This window comes from Lampetra planeri, chromosome 64, assembly GCF_965212315.1.
Source record: "Lampetra planeri chromosome 64, kcLamPlan1.2.h2, whole genome shotgun sequence".
NCBI lineage: Eukaryota > Metazoa > Chordata > Hyperoartia > Petromyzontiformes > Petromyzontidae > Lampetra > Lampetra planeri.
Genome location: NC_136170.1, coordinates 1,644,587 through 1,666,754, shown reverse-complemented (window position 1 = coordinate 1,666,754; position 22,168 = coordinate 1,644,587). Strand labels below are relative to the sequence as shown.

Genomic DNA, 22,168 nt, shown 5'->3' with positions numbered 1-22,168 from the left:
GTGGTGGTGGTGGGGCCTCAATGTTGGTGGTGGTGGGACATCAACAACGGTGGTGGTGGTGGTGGTGGGACCTCAATGGTGGTGGTGGTGGGGCCTCAATGTCGGTGGTGGTGGGGCCTCAATGGCGGTGGTGGTGGTGGGACCTCAACGGCGGTGGTGGTGGGGCCTCAATGGCGGTGGTGGTGGTGGGACATCAACAACGGTGGTGGTGGTGGGACTTTAATAAAACAAGGGTCACGAAGCAGCAGGGCCCTTCAAGAGGCCGCACGGCAACTCCCGAGCCGAGAGAGTTTTGTCCGAACACCCCCCCCCCCCGGCCTTGGTGCCAGGGCGCATCCAATCCAGAGCCGCCACCCTGCCCTGCGCTTTGAGCTCACGAATTATTTCCTCCGGAGCGCTTTCATCCGCCTCGCTCATCGCCTCCCATCGTCGACGCGGGACGTCAAGCGGCCGCGTGTCGTTTGTACTTTTGCTACGAGCCACGATCACTCCACCGCTGGCTGGAGGCCACCAGTCGTCCTGCCGCTCACCGTCTCTCTCCCTCTCTCTCGCGCACTCTCTTTCCCCGCGACGGCTCCTTGCCACGTAGCGACCCTCCCCGGCTACTCCTGCGCCCCGAGCTCATTTGTTCGCTCCATCTCCGCGTTCGGAGGGGCTCTCGGCACGTGCGTTCATCTCTCCCCTCCCAACCGCCTCTCCAACCTTCGGCTGCCACTCCGTCTTTAGTCTCGACCATCGGCGGCCATCGCCAGTGACGTGTGCAGTTCGCGTGACGTTACCCACTACTCCGCGTCACCGCATCGCCTGCACGCGCGTTTCGCCAAGCGATCGCCGCGGGTGACGTCAGCGGCACGGCACGGCACGGCTTCCGCAGTGGAAAAAAAAATGTTGGCTTACTCCTGAGCCGAGCCGGGCTGGCTCGGTTGCGCCAGTGGGAAAGAGGTAACACGGTAGGCGCGCGTGTCGTGATTGTGTGCGGTGTGCGCCCGTAACGTCGCGACCTTTTATAAGTCACTAAAAAAAAACCTCACTAAGCGAACTCTGAATCTGATTTGGGGAAGCGAAAACAATCTATATACACGTAGTAAAATATAATCATAGTAGTATTATTATTAAATCCGACGCCAGAGAATGAGGTCAGACAGCATGACAGCAGAATAAAGTTTACAATCTACAATCCTGCAACCTCGGCTAGCAACCGAAACCAGGTTGCTCAATCCCACGCGGAAGGGACGGATGAACACGAAGATTAGGTGCCAGGCAACGACCACACAATGGCCCAAAACACGCACACAACACACACCACAACACGCACACCACACACACACACACCACACAACACACGGAACACACACACCACATGCACACCACACCACACGCACACCACATGTACATCACACACACCACACGCACACACCACACGCACAACACACACAGAACACACACACACACCACATGCACACAACACACCAACACAACACACACACCACACACACAACAACACACACACAACACACACCACAACACGCACACCACACACACACACACCACACAACACACGGAACACACACACCACATGCACACCACACCACACGCACACCACACCACACGCACACCACATGTACATCACACACACCACACGCACACACCACACACACCACACGCACACAACACACACACCACACACACAACAACACACACAACACACACAACAGCACACACACAACACAACACCACAACAACAACAGCAACTGTGGGTGGGGGGGGAGGGCACTAAGCGCAGCCCTGCAAGTGCGCGCCACCGCCAGCACGAAGTGGGCTGATCACCTCGGAGATATTAGTAACAGCCAAATCAGAATATTGATTTATTCTGCAGGAGGAATCCGATGTTGTTTCTTTCACAGGCGCACAGTTGGGGGCACGGGTTAAGAACATTGCAACAACAACAACTTTCAGTACAAAAACAACCACGATCGTGGTGCAAAGTACATGAAAGGCAAACAACTCAGCCAAACACAGGCCACAAATACAACATCTTCTTGGTTCATCTTCTTGGTTCTTTCGGTAAAGTCACGTAGAATGGAAATAATAAAATAACACAAATAAAACATAATAAAAGTAGCCGTCCTCAGGTGGAGAACAGGTCTGTCGGCCTTCAGACGCTGTCTCCTCGACAGACCTGTTCTCCACCTGAGGACGGCTGCTTGCGTTGTGGCCGAAACGTCGTGAAAATTATTATATTATGTTTAATTTTTATTATTTTATTATTTCCATTCAAGAACCAAGAATATGAATCCCTGCAGTCGCGAAAGCTTTAAATCGAAATCTTGGTTCTTTCGGTAAAGTCTACGTGACTTTACCGAAAGAACTAAGACGATGAATCCCTGCAGTCACGAAAGCTTTAAATCGAAACAAATACAACACTCAACCATCCACATCCCAGCAGGTAAAGCCAACCGACGGTTATTAACTTGTTTCTCGGAAGCGACCTGGCGATCAAAACTGATAGTTCAATGAAGTGTGATTATCGTCGCGTGGAAATCAATAGGAGCGGCCACAAGAACTCCAAACGCATTTGGAAACCGACTTTCATGAGCCGCCAACAATGTCTGTGTGCAACGCTCGCGACGTCACTCCACGTCGATCAGCCCCCCCCCCCCTCATTAATAAACATCAGCAGGTGACGTCACTCCACATCGAACAGCCCCCCTCATTAATAAACATGAGCAGGTGACGTCACTCCACATGTACCCCCCCCCCCCTCATTAATAAACATCAGCAGGTGACGTCACTCCACATCGACCAGCCCCCCGTCATTAATAAACATGAGCAGGTGACGTCACTCCACATGTACCCCCCCTCATTAATAATCATGAGCAGGTGACGTCACTCCAAATGAACACGCCCACCTCCATTCATAATAATTAGCGGGTGACGTCACCCCACATGGGGGGGGGGGCGAGGCGCCTCCTCCCCCCTCCTCGGCGTCAACTCACAACCCTCACTACAAAGGCAGAGCCCTCACGTCACGTGATCTCCGTCACGCTGTTGAGACATCAGAGTAAAAAGGACGTCGTGATGAACAGGGGATTATAACCTTCAAATGTAACGGGTCTGTGTCACGGCGCCCTTACAAATCGCACACGCATTGCTGCAATGAATATATCACGTCGCGGTCTGCTTTCCGCTTGCAAGTTTCAGATTTACTGCAATTCACCCGCGTCCTTGGACGGGCAAATAGGCGAGTGCTAAATGTGCAGGGAAAAAACCGGAGGACCTGGTAGAAAAACAATCCACGCGACCACGTGGTGAGAGAGAGACACCGCAAACTCCAAATATGCAGCAGGCGTGATCGAAGCCACGACCTCCTGCACACGAGGCGAGATAGTTAACATCTCCTAGCCACCGTGATGATGAGAGAGACACTGAAACTCCAAATATACAGCAGCAGGCGTCAGGGTCGGGATCGAACCCACGACCTCCTGTAGACCAGGCGAGGTAGTTAACATCTCCTAGCCACGGCGGCGATTTCATTAGGACAAGCCCACTCCCCACTCATCGTCACCCCCCCCCCCCCCCTCTGTGCCACCAACAACAATCCGTGCCACTTTCAACAACAATCGGCCAGAGATCATCACCACACCCTGCGTCGCTCACCGCACCACCACCACCGTCATCACCACGAATCACTCTCGCCACGTCTCTCTATCCGCCACAGTTCGCACCGAGCGGAGCGTTCCACTCGATCTCCCCACCCGGCAGCGCCAATCACGCGTGCGCGCACCACGCGCACGGCAGACGATGCAGTCACTCTGCCCATCGCCTCCACTGCTCGATTTAAACCTCCACAATCACCCCCCCCCAACCACCCAGACCGTAATTGGCCCAGACATCAACTGGTAATCACACGTTGTCAATGGCAAGCCCCCATTGACTCACCGCTGCGTTGCCAGGGCTGTCAGGCTATGCCAGGGATGAGTAGGAATCTGGTTCCGACTTGTTTGGTACGTGTGTGCGTGTGTGTACGTATGTATACACACACACACACATGTATGGGGAGCGGTAGTGCAGCGGTTAGCGCGCTGCGCTATGAACCTGGCGACCCGGGTTCGATTCCCGCTCACGGCGAACACCAGTGACGATTATCTGAACCGGTCCTGGGCCTCCCCTAGGTCGACTCAGCCTCAAATGAGTACCTGGTGCGGTGTGTAAACATCGCCACTAGGGAGACAAAGGCGGTCGGGCGTGGTGCTGGCCACCCACCCCCTCGTGTACCGTTCCGGCCTTCATAGATGCTCGCTAACAGCACTTGCCCCTACAGTCTGTTAAGGCTATACGGGGGATCTTTATCTTTATCTTTATCTACGAGTGTGGGGAGCGGTAGTGTAGTGGTTAGCGCGCTGCGCTACGAACCCGCCGACCAGAGTTCGTCCTCAAGTGAAGAACAGGTCTGTCTAATGACTAATCCCATATCTGCATTTCCCATAAATATGCTAAATTCCACTGTTGATATGCAAATGTCTTAGTCAATGCGCCCTTCCTCCCCTAACCCAACTTAAATATACGCTGCCAAGCTTGGCGGTGTTCATTCAGACGCTGTCTTTCCGACAGCCCTGCTCTTCACCTGAGGACGGCTGCTTGCGTTGTGGGAGAATTGTATTTTATTATGTTTTATTTTTATTATTTTATTATTTCCCTTCTACGTGACTTTACCGAAAAAACCCAAGAAGAAAAAATAAATAGTTTCATAGTTTAGTGGCGGTTGTTGCTGTTATTGTTGTTGTTGTTTACACACCGAGTGAGTGAGCGCGACGGATGACGGACGGTGATGCAAAACATCGACGTTCGTCTCGACTGCTTTCCATTCAGGGCCCCCACCTCTTCATAGCCTTCGCAGACTGCTGGGGCAAGTGCTGCTAGCGAGCAGAAGCCTGCACGAACAATTTGCGGCTGAGTCGACCTAGGGGAGGCCCAGGACCAGCGCAGATAGCCGTCACCGGTGTTGGCCGTGGGCAGGGATCGAACTCGGGCGGGGTCGGGTTGGCAGCGGAGTGGATCGCGCAAACCGCTGCGCCACCGCTCCTCAGCAACACAAAGATCCCCCGTGTAGCCTTAACAGACTGTCGGGGCAAGTGCTGTTAGCGAGTAGCACCTATGAATGTCGGTACTGTGGCACACGAGGGGGTGGGTGGCCAGCACCACGCCCGGCCGCCTTTGTCTCCCCCAGTGGCGATGTTAACACACCGCGCCAGGTACTCATTTCAGGCTGAGTCGACCTAAATGTCACCTGGTGTTGGCCGTGAGCGGGAATCGAACCCGGGTGTGTTGGGAAGTAAACCCACAACATCTTCTTGGTTCTTTCGGTAAAGTCACGTAGAAGAAAAATAATAAAATAATAAAAATAAAACGTAATAAAATCATTCTCACGACGTTTCGGCCACAACGCAAGCAGCCGTCTTCAGGTGGAGAACAGGTCTGTCGAGAAGGCAGAGTCTGCCTTCTCGACAGACCTGTTCTCTTATTTTTATTATTTTATTATTTCCCTTCTACGTGACTTTACCGAAATAACCAAGAAGATGAATCCCTGCAGTCACGAAAGCTGTAAATCGAAAATTAAACCCACAACACTTCATGTTGGTGGGTTTACTCTCTCCAACTGCTGTACCAAGTCACAAATTGGCCACGTTCTGTTCACGTGACCCAACCTCCCTAGTTGGCCGTGTCGGGTGGTGGCGGGGTTTGACGACGCAGTCTAATTCACGCGATCTCACCCAAAAAACAACCTCTAATATGAATAAGATCGGTCGTGAAAGCCTCATCTCACTGCGTGTTAAACGGAGATTAATTCTCTCAAAACGCCCTTGTCCTCGGAAGCTGCTCCTACTAGACACTGCCACATATATATCCTGATTTATAAATTGATATGTCAGCTGTATTTTTACTTGCAAGAGAAAAAGGCACCGTGCTAACGCTGCACATTGAGAGTCGAGAGATATGGGGGTGGCGTTGGGCGAGTGTGGGGGTGGCGTGGGGGGGTGTGTGAGTGTGTGTGGGGGTGGCGTTGGGCGAGTGTGGGGGTGGCGTGGGGGGGTGTGTGAGTGTGTGTGGGGGTGGCGTTGGGCGAGTGTGGGGGTGGCGTGGGGGGGTGTGTGAGTGTGTGTGGGGGTGGCGTTGGGCGAGTGTGGGGGGTGGCGTGGGGGGGTGTGTGAGTGTGTGTGGGGGTGGCGTTGGGCGAGTGTGGGGGTGGCGTGGGGGGGTGTGTGAGTGTGTGTGGGGGTGGCGTTGGGCGAGTGTGGGGGTGGCGTGGGGGGGTGTGTGAGTGTGTGTGGGGGTGGCGTTGGGCGAGTGTGGGGGTGGCGTGGGGGGGTGTGTGGAGGGGTGTTGGTGTGTGTGTGGGGGTGTGTGGGGATGTGTGTGAGTGTGTGTGGGGGTGTGTGTGGGGGTGTGTGTGGGGGTATGTGGGGGTGTGTGGGGATGTGTAGGGGTGGCGTGTGTGTGTGTGTGAGTGTGTGTGGGGATGTGTGTGTGTGGGTGTGTGTGGGGGTGTGTGTGGGGGTGTGTGTGGGGGTGTGTGTGGGTGTGTGTGTGTGTGGTGTGTGTGTGGGGATGTGTGTGAGTGTGTGTGGGGGTGTGTGTGGGGGTGTGTGTGGGGGTGTGTGGGGGTGTGTGGGGATGTGTAGGGGTGGCGTGTGTGTGTGTGTGAGTGTGTGTGGGGATGTGTGTGTGTGGGTGTGTGTGAGTGTGTGTGGGGATGTGTAGGGGTGGCATGTGTGTGTGTGGGTGTGTGGGGGTGTGTGTGGGTGTGTGTGGGTGTGTGTGGGTGTGTGTGGGTGTGTAGGGGTGTGTGTGTGTGGGTGTGTGGGGATGTGTGGGGGTGTGTGTAGGGGTGTGTGGGGGTGTGTGTGGGTGTGTGTGTGTGTGAGTGTGTGTGGGGATGTGTGTGTGTGGGTGTGTGTGAGTGTGTGTGGGGATGTGTAGGGGTGGCATGTGTGTGTGTGGGTGTGTGGGGGTGTGTGTGGGTGTGTGTGGGTGTGTAGGGGTGTGTGTGTGTGGGTGTGTGGGGATGTGTGGGGGTGTGTGTAGGGGTGTGTGGGGGTGTGTGTGGGTGTGTGTGTGGGTGTGTGTGGGTGTGTAGGGGTGTGTGTGTGTGTGGGTGTGTGGGGATGTGTGTGTGTGAGTGTGTGTGGGGGTGCGTGGGGGTGGCGTGTAGTCAGGGTACATTGGGATGAATGTGCCCACTGGTGGATCGTGTGCCGTCATCAAGGTCACCGATCATCAGGGTCACGGGTCAAGGTCACCGGTCATCAGGGTCACTGGTCAAGGTCACCGGTGACCCTTGGCTGCCCCCATCCTCAGCGGCGACAGCGGTTCGGTAAATACCTCCGGACACGCGCCAAGACAAAGATCCCCCGGGTAGCCCACACAGGCGATCGGGGCAAGTGCCGTTCACGAGCAGCACCTATGAATTCTAGATTTGAAGCTTTCGTGACTGCAATGATTCATATTCTCAGGTTTTTTCGGTAAAGTCACGTAGGTAAAACATTAAAATTAATGAAAGTAAAATAAAGCAAAACAAAAATAAAATTCACGACGTTTCGGAGGCAACACAAGTCTCCGTCATCAGGTGGGACCGTCACAGCCGAATTAGCCGCATCAAGGCGGCTGTGACGGTCCCACCTGATGACGGAGACTTGTGTTGCCTCCGAAACGTCGTGAATTTTATTTTTGTTTTGTTTTATTTTACTTTCATTAATTTTAATGTTTTTACCTACGTGACTTTACCGAAAAAACCTGAGAATAAGCACCTATGAAGGCCGGCAACGGGACGCCAAGGGGTGGGTGGGTGGCCGATCAGCACCGCGCCCGACCGCCTTTATCTCCCCAGTGGCGATGATTGCACACCGCCCCAGGTGCTCATTTGAAGCCGAGTCGACTTAAGGGAGGCACGGGACCGGTTCGGATCATTCGCCGCAGTGAACCCCTTGCTTAATGAATGAGTGGATGGGTGAACGGGTGAGCGGGTGAATGTATGAGTGAGTGGGGGAGTGAGTGAGTTAGTGAATGGGTGAGTGAGTGAGTGGGACGGAGGGTGAGTGAGTGGGTGAGTGGATGAGTGATTAGGTGAGTGAGTGGGTGAGTGGATAAGTGAGTTAGTGAGTAAATGAGTGAGTGGTTAAGTGGATGCGAGGGTGAGTGAGTGGGTGGGTGGGAGGGAGGATGAGTTGATGAGTGGGTGATTGGGTGAGTGAGTGAGTGGGTGAGTGAGTGGCTGAGTGAGTGAGTGGGACGGTGAGTGAGTGGGTGGGTGGGAGGGTGAGTGAGTGGCTGAGTGAGTGGGAGGGTGAGGGAGGGAGGGAGTGAGTGGGAGGGTGAGTGAGTGGGTGAGTGAGTGGCTGAGTGAGTGGCTGAGTGAGTGGGAGGGTGAGGGAGTGGGTGAGTAAGTGGCTGAGTGAGTGGCTGAGTGAGTGAATGAGTGAGTGAATGGCTGAGTGAGTGGGAGGCTGAGTGAGTGGCTGAGTGAGTGAGTGGCTGAGTGAGTGGCTGAGTGAGTGAGTGGGTGAGTGAGTGGGTGAGTGGGAGGTTGAGGGAGTGGGTGGGTGGATGAGCGTGTGAGTTGGGGAGTCTTCAAGACAAAAAATGGTGAATGCGGAAAAATGGAGCGCGGCGCCGGCCCGGAGTTCGTGAGAGCCGCCGATTTAACAGATCGTCTCCGTAATCGTCGCAAACCCCACAGCGCCGTCACAGTGGGCCACGATTGCCGCTCCTGCTATCGTCGCCGGCATCGTCATCATCATCGTCACCATCATCACCACCACCACCACCATCATCACCATCATCACCACCATCATCATCGTCATCATCACCATCACCACCATCGTCATCATCATCACCACCACCATCATCATCATCACCACCATCTTCACCACCACCATCATCATCACCATCATCACCACCATCATCATCGTCATCATCACCATCATCATCACCATCACCACCACCATCGTCATCATCATCATCACCACCATCATCATCATCACCATCATCACCACCATCATCACCATCACCATCGTAATCATCATCACCACCATCATCATCGTCATCATCACCATCATCACCACCACCACCATCGTCATCATCATCACCACCATCATCATCGTCATCACCATCATCACCATCACCACCATCATCATCGTCATCACCACCATCGTCACCACCATCGTCATCACCACCACCACCATCATGATCGTCGTCGTCGTGATCACCACCACCGCTAGCACCCGCCGATTAGCACGGTTGGCTACGTACGGTGCGAAACAAGTTCAACCTGCATCCATCATCACCATCACTACTATAACAACAACAACCGCCATTCGCCATTAAGTGGTGGTGACGTCACCACGACGCCTGTGCCAGGCTAGGTGCACGTTGAGGCCACGTGAAGCGTCGAACGCCCGCTGGCAGGAGGTCACGGGGCAGACCCAGCAGGTGCCACGGGTCGACTGACTGAGATGAGTGGCTGATGCACCACCTGTACCCCCCTACTGTGCCACTACTATAACACCATCATCACCATCATCATCATCACCACTGTCATCATCGTCGTGATCACTACCACTGCTACCACCCACCAGGTTAGCACGCTTGACTACGTACGGTGCGAAAGAAGTTCAACAAACATACCATCACCACCATCACCGCTACTAGCACCACCATCATCACCATCATCACCATCGTGACCACCACCACCATCATCATTACCGCCATCATTATAAGCACTCCTACAAATGCCACCGTCATCATCATCATCATAATTGCCAACTACCTACACCACCATCATCATAATCGCATCCCTGTCAACCCCTTATCAGTGCCCTACCTCGTTACAGACCAAGTCAGACACCAAAAAGGTGTCAGTTTTGGTGCCAGATATAAGGGTAAAAACCCAATTATCAACAACAACATCGTTGTTGTTGTTGTTGTTGTGCAACGGCAAACTCGGTGCGTCGCCCAAGTGGAATCCTCGGGTGTAGCGAGCGCACACAGCCCCCTGGTGCATGGGGAGAGGAGGGGAGACTTGGGGAGACGTGGGGGGGAGGGAGGCGAGGGGGTGAGCGGGGAGAGATGTAGTGGAGGGGGGGGCGAGGGGGTGAGCGGGGGGATGAGCGGGGGGATGAGCGAGGGGGTGAGCGAGGAGGTGAGTGACGGGGTAGGCGAGGGGGGTGAGCGAGGGGGTGGGCGAGGGGGTGGGCGAGGAGGTGAGTGACGGGGTAGGCGAGGGGGTGAGCGAGGGGGTGAGCGAGGGGGTGGGCGAGGGGGTGAGCGAGGAGGTGAGTGACGGGGTAGGCGAGGGGGTGAGCGAGGGGGTGAGCGAGGGGGTGGGCGAGGGGGGTGAGCGAGGAGGTGAGTGACGGGGTAGGCGAGGGGGTGAGCGAGGGGGTGGGCGAGGGGGTGGGCGAGCGAGGGGGGTGAGCGAGCGAGGGGGTGAGCGAGCGAGGGGGTGAGCGAGCGAGGGGGGTGAGCGAGGGGGGTGAGCGAGGGGGTGGGTGAGGGGGTGGGCGAGCGAGGGGGTGAAGGGGGAGAGATGTAGTGGAGGGAGTGAGCGAGGGGGGTGGGCGAGCGAGGGGCTGGGCGAGCGAGGGGGGTGAGCGACCTCTACCTCTCAGCTTCCCTCCTCATCTCCTCTTTCCTCAGCCTGCTCATCTCCCTCCTCTTCTCCAGCGCGTCCATGGCGTCGTCTCCCATCGCTCACCTGCCCCACACACAAGGCACAGACAAAGATCCCCCGTGTAGCCTTAACACACTGGTGGGGCAAGTGCTGGTCGCGAGCAGTAGCGCACGTGGGGCCGTCCATTTTGACCCCCCTCCCCCCCACCTCGTCACACGACGTCACAAAAAGTCAGACCCCCCCCCTCTCAAATATGACGTCACAAAGCTCTGCCCCTCCCCCCCCCAAAAAAAATAAAACGTGCTTCAAATCGCTTTAACTATTGTCATTGTCGTGCGTATTTAATGTGGCGCTGCACTCTGATGTTGTAGGAGAAAATATTTATTACAAAGTCTATTTAATTAAGTAGAACGTGTTGTCTATATTTATTTATAAAGTTGCACCTTTTGATGTGACGTCACATTTCTCACCCCCCCCCCCATCGTCACACATCGTCACAAATGTCTGACCCCCCCTCCCCAGGTGCGTGACGTCATTTATGGACGGCCCCTATGAAGGCTGCCACTGTGGCACACGAGGGGGGTGGGCGGCCAGCAACCACGCCCGGCCGCCTTTGTCTCCCCCATTGGCGATGTTTACACCGCACCAGGTACTCATTTGAGGCTGAGTCAACCTAGGGGAGACACGGGACCGGTTCAGATAATCGTCACGGGTGTTGGCCGTGAACGGGAATTGAAACCGCGCGCTAACCACGGCACCACCGCTCCCCACACACTACCAGACACGTACACACATGAACACACTGCACACGATTACTATGCAGCTTCTTTCACACCGTACGTAGACAATCATGCTCATCGGAGGTGCGGGGGGGGGACAACAAACGATGGGTCTGTGTGTGAGTAGAGAGACACACAGACTCACACAGAGACCCACAGACTCAGACAGAGACACACAGACTCACACAGAGACCCATAGACTCACACAGAGACCCACAGACTCACACAGAGACTCACAGACTCACAGAGACCCATAGACTCACACAGAGACCCATAGACTCACACAGAGACCCATAGACTTACACAGAGACCCACAGACTCACAGAGACCCATAGACTCACACAGAGACCCACAGACTCACTCAGAGACCAATAGACTCACTCAGAGACCCATAGACTCACACAGAGACCCATAGACTCACACAAAGACCTATAGACTCACGCAGAGACCCATAGACTCACACAGAGACCCATAGACTCACGCAGAGACCCATAGACTCACACAGAGACCCACAGACTCACACAGAGACCCATAGACTCACACAGAGACCCATAGACTCACACAGAGACCCATTGTCTTCCACCATGCCTCTCCACAACCACCACAACCACCACCACGCCTCTCCACAACCACCACCGCCACAACCACAACAACCACCACGCCTCTCCACAACCACCACAACAACCACCACGCCTCTCCACAACCACCACAACAACCACCATGCCTCTCCACAACAACCACCACCACGCCTCTCCACAACAACCACAACAACCACCACCACGCCTCTCCACAACAACCACAACAACCACCACAACAACCACCACGCCTCTCCACAACCACCACAACAACCACCACGCCTCTCCACAACCACCACGCCTCTCCACAACCACCACAACCACCACCACGCCTCTCCACAACCACCACAACAACCACCACCACCACGCCTCTCCACAACCACCACAACAACCACCATGCCTCGCCACAACCACCACCACAACCACCACGCCTCTCCACAACCACAACAACCACCACCACCACAACCACCACGCCTCTCCACAACAACCACCGCCACAACCACAACAACCACCACGCCTCTCCACAACCACCACAACAACCACCACGCCTCTCCACAACCACCACCGCCACAACCACCACCACGCCTCTCCACAACCACAACCACCACCGCCCTAGTCGTGGTCACCGCCCTCCCCCCCCCGTGCCCTTCACCCCCACCACCCCTGCGACACGCTGCAGCAGCATCAGCTACAGAGACAATCACATGAAACACGACGTCGCCTGCGAGCGGCGTGCAGACGACGATGACCCAAATCGCTCGGAATGCGACCGATCTGGTCACGTCTCAGAAGCCATTTGGAATTCATTTGGACGAACTGTACACGCCGCACTGTACACGCTGTACTGTACACGCAGCACTGTACACACATCACTGTACACACCGCACTGTACGCTGTACTGTACACACCGTACTGTACGCACAGCACGCGGTACTGTACTCAGTACTGTACTCACAGCACCGTGTTGTGTATACAGTACGCAGCGCTGTACATATATGCTGCACTGTACACGTACAGTATCGTGCCTTGCACATGCAGTACTGTATGCCAACAGTGCACAGAGATGTTTGTGTACAGTGTGGTGTGTAGTGACATAGAACGGTCACTACTGTGTCGGCCCGTACGAGGGCTGGGGGCCCCAAGGGGGTGCCTGGGGGGTCACGTGGTGGAGGGATCCGGACCTTCCCAGAGGTGGTTGAAGGGAGGCGTGGCCTGGGAAGGGAGGCGTGGCCTGGGAAGGGAGGCGTGGCCTGGGAAGGGAGGCGTGGCCTGGGAAGGGAGGCGTGGCCTGGGAAGGGAGGCGTGGCCTGGACAGAGCCAGCCACGCCGGGGCGGAGCCAGCCACGCCAAAGCAGATATAAGCGTGGTGTGAACGCAGAGCGAGGCTGTTGTACTGTACTCCAAAGTGAAGACGACATCATCGGTCGTCAAGTCCCGAGTCGTCGTCCTGGGCCAGGCAGGCAACGTTGCCTTGCCTGGTCCAGTCTGTGTCGCGTTCCAGAGTGTTAGTGAGTTGAGGAAGGTGGTCACCACCTCATGTACAGCGTTATGTTACTTACCGTTTAATAAATAGTGTTGCCTCCAAGCTGCGTGTGTGTGCACCTAATACGAACCCACTACATGTGTACGGTATACAGTGCCGTGTGTACAGTGCTGTGTGTGTACAGTCAGCAGGACTTTGCCCCGGCTGCTTTATTGAGCCGAGGCTGCTGCTGCAGTTGCGGGGCCGACGTTGTTAGCAGCTGTAGCTGCTACAGCGGATGCATCGTCTGCAGAAGCTGATGCATCAGCTGTAGCAGCGGATGCATCAGCTACAGCAGCTACAGCTGATGCATCAGCTGCAGCTGTAGCAGCTAATGCAGCGCCTGTAGCAGCAGCAGCTACAGAGGGCGGTGTAGCAATTGCACCCATTGTAGTGAACTATGGTCCCGTGTGTGAGTGAGTGGGTTCAAGTTTGCAGCTCCGTGCATTGCCACCACCACCACCCAGCGATTTAATCCACCGGGTTAAATCTCGACCCCTGTCCCGGTGTGAACCCATTATTCCAGTGACGCCATGCCATTGCTCTGACCTCTGACCTCCGGCCGTTGCAAGGCTAAAGACTCCTTCTGTGCAGCGGAGATTAACACGTCAAACAACTTTTGTTGCAGCCTTTTACGGCATCCTACTAACAAATCAACGTTATTGTTTTTTCACACGCCACCGTCAACGCTGCGAATTCAGGAATAATGCCTTCCCCTGTGGCAATATTAATACTCGGAAATGCGAGTGAACGAACAAGATACTTATATAACCAGGTTAGAGCCCCGAGGGTACTGCGAATCGGGGCGACTGCCCCGGGCCCCGTGCTTTGGGGGGGGGGGGGGGCACGCGGTATGATGTACCCCGAGCCCCCCAGATCCCATAGGCGCGCACGGTATGCAGAACCTCTTTCGCACCGCACGCAACCGCGCTGCTCACCGGATACGCAACCAACGCCGAACGGCGTGGCGGTCCAGAGTCCGAAATCAACGGGGAGAGTGGCGGTGGGGGGGTTGGGAGGCGATTTTTTAAGCTCACCGTCCACCACCACCACCTCTCGTCCACCCCAGCAGCTGTGCAAGAACCGCGCGGTTGGCGGTGGTCGACCCCGATCCGCCGTGCCCTCGAACACGGCGCCCTCTGACCAGTGACGGATTGTCCCAAGAGCAAAAGTAGCTACACATGCAGCTACTTTGTAGTAGCTACTACACGTGTAGTGGCTACAAGTGTAGCCACTACACGTGTCGTAGCTACACATGAAGTAGCTACACTTGTAGTAGTAGCTACTACACATGTAGCTGCTACTACATATGTAGTAGTAGTAGCTACACATGTAGTAGCTACTACTACATATGTAGTAGCTGCTACTACATGTGTAGTAGCTACTACACAAGTAGCTACTACATGCGTACTACATATGTAGTAGCTACTACACGCGGTGGAGAGTTTGGAATCTGATTGATTGATTGATTGCTTCTGTGAACAGGTGTCTTTTATACAGGTAACACGCTAAGATTAGCAGCACTCCCTTTAAGAGTGTGCTCCTAATCTCAGCTCGTTATCTGTATAAAAGACACCTGGGAGCCAGAAATCTTTCTGATTGAGAGGGGGTCAAATACTTATTTCCCTCATTAAAATGCAAATCAATTTATAACATTTTTGACGTGCGTTTTTCTGGATGTTGTTGTTATTCTGTCTCTCACTGTTCAAATAAACCTACCATTAAAATTATAGACTGATCATTTCTTTGTCAGTGGGCACTCGTACAAAATCAGCAGGGGATCAAATACTTTTTTCCCTTACTGTAATTACACTGGTGACATTAGTTACATTAGTTTGGCTAGTTAGGCTAGTTACACTAGTTTAACTAGTTACATTAGTTACACTCGTGTGCGTGTGTGACACGGGTACCCAGAGGTCGCAAACGGGTTTTGATTCCTTACCCTTACCCGTACCTGGCCGCACCAGGGTCGCAATCGGGTACCTGTACCCTACCCGATACCCGGCTACCCGTACCCGGCCGGGTATCGGGTAGGGTACGGGAACTCGATTGCGACCTCTGAGATGAAGCCATGTTGCAGGCGCGGGTGGGTTGATTCTAAGAGCTTGAATTGTGAGAAGAGACAAGACGTTGGGAAATGAGTGACAAACGGTTACTCACCAGTGACTCACGGCCTACCCGTACCCGGCCAGGTATGGGTAGCCGGGTATCGGGTAGGGTACGGGTATCGGGTACCCGATTGTGACCTCTGCGGGTACCCCTGTAATCGTAAATAAGCGGGCGATGAGGTAATGGTGAGAGAGAGGAGGGAGCAGCAGCAGTTGGAGCAGATCTGCCAGGGTTATGTTTCTCTTTTCAAGTCGACTTCCTTAAACCAGTAGAGAAGTGAGGACACCAGCAGAATTAGGTGTTGTTAGGTGCTATTAGGTGTCATGTGCATGCGTGAGTGGCCTGGGTCACGAACAGCGCTAAATGCAATGCCATAGAAATGAAGTACAGCAGAGACATCCAGACAGAGATTAGAGTAGAGACAGTCAGAGATCAGAGACAGAGACAGACAGACAGAGATCAGAGACAGAGACAGACAGAGATTAGAGTAGAGACAGACAGAGATCAAAGCAGAAACAGACAGAGATCAGAGATCAGAGACAGACAGAGATCAGAGACAGAGATCAGAGACAGACAGAGATCAGAGATCAGAGACAGACAGAGATCAGAGACAGACAGACAGAGACCAGAGCAGAGACAGACAGATCGAGATCGAGATCAGAGATCAGAGACAGACAGATATCAGAGACAGACAGAGACAGACAGACAGAGACAGACAGAGACAGAGACAGAGACAGACAGAGATCAGAGATCAGAGACAGACAGAGACAGAGATTAGAGACAGACAGAGATCAGAGATCAGAGACAGACAGAGATCAGAGACAGACAGAGATAGAGACAGAGATCAGAGACAGATATTAAAGACAGACAGACAGAGACAGAGATCAGAGACAGAGACAGACAGAGATCAGAGACAGACAGAGATCAGAGACACAGACTCATAGAGCCACATTTCGAATCAGAGACACCAATAGACACACATAGACTCATAGATAAACACAGAGACTCACAGATACTCATATCTATGTATGCATAGACTCATAGAGCTACGTGATAGACTCATAGAGACACCAATAGACACACAGAGACACGTAGAGATACATCGAGACCACACAGCGTAATGTTGATCTGCGTTCCTTCAACGGAGGAGGATGAGGAGCAAGAGGATGGAACATCTGTCTCTCTCGATTTAAAGCTTTCGTGACTGCAGGGATTCATCTTCCAACCAAGGATTCATCTTCCAACCAAGAAGATCTCTCTCTATGCCGAAACCACTTTCTCTCTCATCTCTCTCTCTCCCTGCCGAAGGTCCCCCATCTCGCTATCTCTCTCGTCGTAGCTCCAGCAACATCAGCGAGAGAAAGGGGGGTGGGAGATGGTGCGAGAGAGAGAGGGGGGGTGGGAGATGGTGCGAGAGAGAGAGGGGGGGGGGGAGATGGTGCGAGAGAGAGAGGGGGGGGGAGATGGTGCGAGTGAGGCAGAAGAACTGGTTTGTTGAGCCTTGTGTCAGAGGGGAGAGGTTCAATGTCTGTCTCCGTTCTTCCGTTAAAACACAAAAACCCGATCTCGCGCATCAATCGAACGAGATCGGCCAACGACCAACAGAACCTCCCATGTCAGCCCTTACATTTCCCTTCCAACCTCCCCCCAACTGCCCTCCAACTGCCCCCAACCCTCTCCAATTGTCTCCCAACCCTCTCAAACCGCCCCCCAACCGCCCGCCAACCGCCCGCCAACCGCCCTCCCAGCGCCCTCCAACCGCCCCCCAACCGCCCCGCACCAGCCCCCCACCAGCCCCCCACCAGCCCCCCAACCGTCCTCTAACCAGCCCTCCAACCGCCCTCCAACCGCCCCCAACCGCCCCCCCACCAGCCCTCCAACCGCCCTGCAACCACCACCCACCAGCCCCCTAACCGCCCCCCAACCGCCCCCCAACCGCCCCCCAACCGCCCTCCCAGCGCCCCCCAACCGCCCCCCAACCGCCCCCCAACCGCCCTCCAACCGCCCTCCCAGCGCCCTCCAACCGCCCTCCCAGCGCCCTCCAACCGCCCCCCAACCGCCCCCCAACCGCCCCCCAACCGCCCCCCAACCGCCCTCCAACCGCCCCCCAACCGCCCTCCCGTGTTGTCATCAGTATGACACAGCTATTTCAAGTTTGCAGTCGATAGCACATTGGGAAGTGGGTAAAAATTGAGTTACAATATTTATTTCTTGAGGATAAAACACACAGTGAGTTAAATAAAAGCGTGTAATAAAAAAAATAACAACAATCAACCAACAACGGATGGTCCACTCAAGACGACGCATCAACGCGTGGCATCACCACCCCACCCACCCCACCATCTGCATCTCCTGCCCTCTCCTTCCCACGATTTCTGCGTTTCCTGGGCCTCTTTCAGGAGCTCAGCGGAAGTGTGGCCGCCAATTCCACTGCAAACCAAACCCGGACCAGGAGCATGTCTGCCAATTCCACTGCAGAACATACCCGGACCGGGAGGGTCTCTCACTTTCTCTCTCTCTGTGTGTCACCAGCTACTGCTATCAACAACGCAATCCTCTTTTTGTTTTGACTACGTGGTTTTTTTTCTTCAAATGTTATTTTTTTTCCAGGGTTAAGAGCCCATCGAGATATCTAACTTCTTTTTTTTCACAGATGTCACGTTGGGTTGGGTCACGTGCCAGTAACCAAAAGTGATAAAATAACAAGCCGAGGCTTTACCTAGCTGGGTGGGGAGGGGAGAGTGGGGAGGAGCTTGGTGGGGGGGTGGGAGGTGTGGGGCTGGGTGGGGGGTGGGGGTGGGTAGGGTCTGGGTGGGGAGGGGCTGGGTGGGGAGGGTGTGGAGGGGCTGGGTGGGGAGGGTGGGGGGAGGGTGGGGAGGGGCTGGGAGGGGAGGGGCTTGGTGGGTACGGTGGGGGTTGGAGTGGTGGTACCGGATGGGGAGGAGGGGCTGGGTGGGGAGGGGCTGGGTGGGGAGGGTGTGGAGGGGCTGGGTGGGGAGGGTGGGGGGAGGATGGGGAGGGGCTGGGTGGGGACGGTGGGGTGAGGCTGGGTGAGGAGGGGCTGGTCACCCCGTGGTGCCCTTATAAAACTCAACGTTTAACCTACTCACGCCGGCTTGTGCCCGCCCTCACAGTCGGGCATATTTGCGGAATACACCACACCACCGTTGACCCTGGCCATTGACCGAGCAACCCAACGTTCCTACCAGCTCCCTCCGCAGGAATGTGTTTATTTTATTTCATCAGGTAAGGCCCCACTGAGCAATATAGCTCTCGTTTTAGAAGCGACCTGGCACAAACGAAGTGGGCTTAACATCATCACCTTGTGAATTTTATATCAGTCGCCAAATACTCTACTACGCGTGATGTTGATTCTAAACGTGGAGGGGCAAAACCGGAGGACCCGGAGAAAAATCCACGCGACCACGGGGAGAGGGAGACACGCAAACTCCAAATATACAGCAGCAGCAGGCGTCAGGGTCGGGTTCGAACCTACGACCTTCATCATACCAGGCGAGGTAGCTAACATCTCCTAGCCACCGTGATGATGATGAGAGACGCAAACTCCAAATATACAGCAGCAGTCAGCGTCGGGATCGAACCCACGACCTCCTGTATACCAGGCGAGGTAGTTAACATCTCCTAGCCACCGTGATGATGATGAGAGACGCAAAATCCAAATATACAGCAGCAGGCATCGTCAGGGTCGGGTTCGAACCCACGACCTCCTGTGTACCAGGCGAGGTAGTTAACATCTCCTAACCAGCGTGATGATGATGAGAGACGCAAACTCCAAATATACAGCAGCAGGCATCGTCAAGGTCGGGTTCGAACCCACGACCTCCTGTGTACCAGGCGAGGTAGTTAACATCTCCACATTGAGTCCACCCAGTGGAGGTCCAGTGGCAATATTTGAATAACCGTCGCCGCTGGTTTAGTTTGTATTCTTTTTGTGTGGCCTGGGCCAAGGAATTGAACGCAAGGAATGCGATAAACACTGTGCTCCACGAAGATAAAGATCCCCCGTGTAACCTCAACATACCTTTGGGGCAAGTGCTGTTAGCGAGTGCTGTAGGACCTATGAATGCACACGAGGGGGTGGGTGGCCAGCACCACGCCCGGCCGCCTTTGTCTCCCCAGTGGCGATGTTTACTACACACCCCACCAAGTACTCATTTGAGGCCGAGTCGACCTAGGGGAGGGCCCAGGACCGGTTCAGATAATCGTCATCGGTGTTGGCCGTGAGCGGGAATCGAACTCGGGTCGCCAGCGCGCTAACCACTGGCGCCACCGACAGAACACACGCGGACACACACACAGAGACACACACACACACAGACACACACAGACACACACACAGAGACACACACACTGACACACACAGAGACACGCAGACACACACACACAGACACACACACACACAGAGACACACACAGACACACACAGACACATACACATGGAGACACTCCACACACACACAGACACACACACAGACACACACACACACACACAGACACACACACAGAGACACACACACAGACACACACACAGAGACACACAGACACACACACGCGGACACACACAGACACACACAGACACACACAAAGACACAGACACACACACACACACAGACACACACACAGTGGCTTGGCTAAGCCAGGTGGAACTGATAAAGAGAAAGAGAGAGAGAGACCGCCCTCGTTCGCGGTGGAGACTTTGTGGATTACCTGCCCTGATATCTTAGATCTCATCCGCTGCCCCCCCCCCCACTACAACCCCTGGCATCAGCTGATCCGACTGATATAGCTTAAGATCATTCCACTGTCGCTTGACATGCAGGCATGTCACACAAAGACAAAGGTCCCCCGTGTAGCCTGTGACAGACTGCTGGGGCAAGTGCTGTTAGCGAGTAGCACCTATGAAGGCCGGCACGGTGGCCTACACGAACGGGGTGGGTGGCCAACACCACAAAGACAAAGGTCCCCCGTGTAGCATGTAACAGACTATTGGGGCAAGTGCTGTTAGCGAGTAGCACCTATGAAATCCGGCACGGTGGCCTACACGAAGGGGGTTGGGTGATCAGAAACCACGACCTTTGACCCCCCCCCCCCATTGGCGATGTTTACACACGCACACGCCAGGTACCCATTTAAGGCCGAGTCGACCTAGGGGGAGGGGGGGTTAGGCCCAGGACCGGGTCCAGATAATCAATCGCCGCTGGTGGTGGGGGTGGTGGTGGGGGTAGTGGTGGGGGGGGTGGTGGTGGGGGTGGAGGTGGTGGTGGGGGTGGTGGTGGGGGGGGTGGTGGTGGGGGTGGTGGTGGTGGGGGTGGGGGTTGTAGTGGAGGTGGTGGGGGGCGAGGGTGGTGGTGGCGGTGGTGGTGAGGGTGGTGGTGGTGGTGATGATGGTGGTGGTGGTGGTGATGATGGTGGTGGTGGTGGTGGTGTCTGAACGAGTTGATTGTTTCCCACGAGCGGTTAGTTTACAAGATCGTTTTATTTACTTTGTGGCTTTGCAAACAAATAAACAGCGGGCCAACTACAATAGATCAGCCCCCCCCCCCCGTTACAAGCCACGTGGGTTCAATGAGTGGGACTCTGCACGTCATCGCCTGCTGATAAAACTCACGGTTCCCAGGACCGTCGAATTCATTATTTGAAAGTGCGATTGTGTGTGTGTGTAGATAAGGTCGACTCAGCCTCAAATGAGTACCTGGTGCGGTGTGTAAACATCGCCACTAGGGAGACAAAGGCGGCCGGGCGTGGTGTTGGCCACCCACCCCCTCGTGTGCCGTGCCGGCCTTCATAGGTGCTCGCTAACAGCACTTGCCCCCACAAGCTGTTAAGGCTATACGGGGGATCTTTGTCTTTATCTGTGTGTGTAGATAAAAGTTGAACGGGAAGTACAATTTCGCTCCGGATCGACGGGGCGCGAAGGGGCAGCGTTTGTTCGTCGCCTCCCATTGGTGACCGACATGGTGGAAATTCCACGTTCCCATGGCAGGGAGGCCACCCCCATAATTCTACGTGGGTGGCGTGTTCACCGCTGTTGCGAAACTCGTGGCGATGTGTCACCTTGCGTTTAAATATGCAATTCAAATCGTGTACACACGTAACGAGACGTTGTGTTGAACATCCAAAAGATTTCATTCTACAGGGGTGGCCCAAAAGTCAGGACACAACGAGGTTACGTCAGGACGCGTCGGGCTATTTAAGTCGGCTAGCAGAGCGCTAACCACTGCGCCACCGCTCCCCTTTTCCCCCACCGTGTACACACACAGGAGGCACACCCACAGGACACACCCGTCACATCACTCACACAGGCACGCGAATACACACGGACACACCTCAACAACACAACACAAAGATCCTCCTGTGCTGGGGCAAGTGCTGTTAGCGCTATGACCACTGTTTCATTGCTTTTATGGCTTTATTTTGGTGATTTTCGAAAAGTTTTTTGGTTTGGCCATGTTTTTTGGTTGTAGTACAGAGTTAGACTGATGGCCTTAATCTAAGTT

The 22,168-nt window shown here is 54.7% G+C and overlaps 1 protein-coding gene across 3 annotated transcripts in view; it reads right to left on the bottom strand.

Moving 5' to 3' along the window:
• The window catches only part of LOC144737076 (uncharacterized), an 86,941-nt gene that overhangs the window by 52,590 nt on the left and 12,183 nt on the right, over positions 1 to 22,168 (bottom strand). For all 3 annotated transcript variants that reach the window (XM_078619735.1, XM_078619738.1, XM_078619737.1), the window contains exon 2: positions 10,658 to 10,750. The gene's annotated coding sequence lies outside the window, so the exon portion shown is untranslated. The remainder of the gene's footprint in view (positions 1 to 10,657; positions 10,751 to 22,168) is intronic.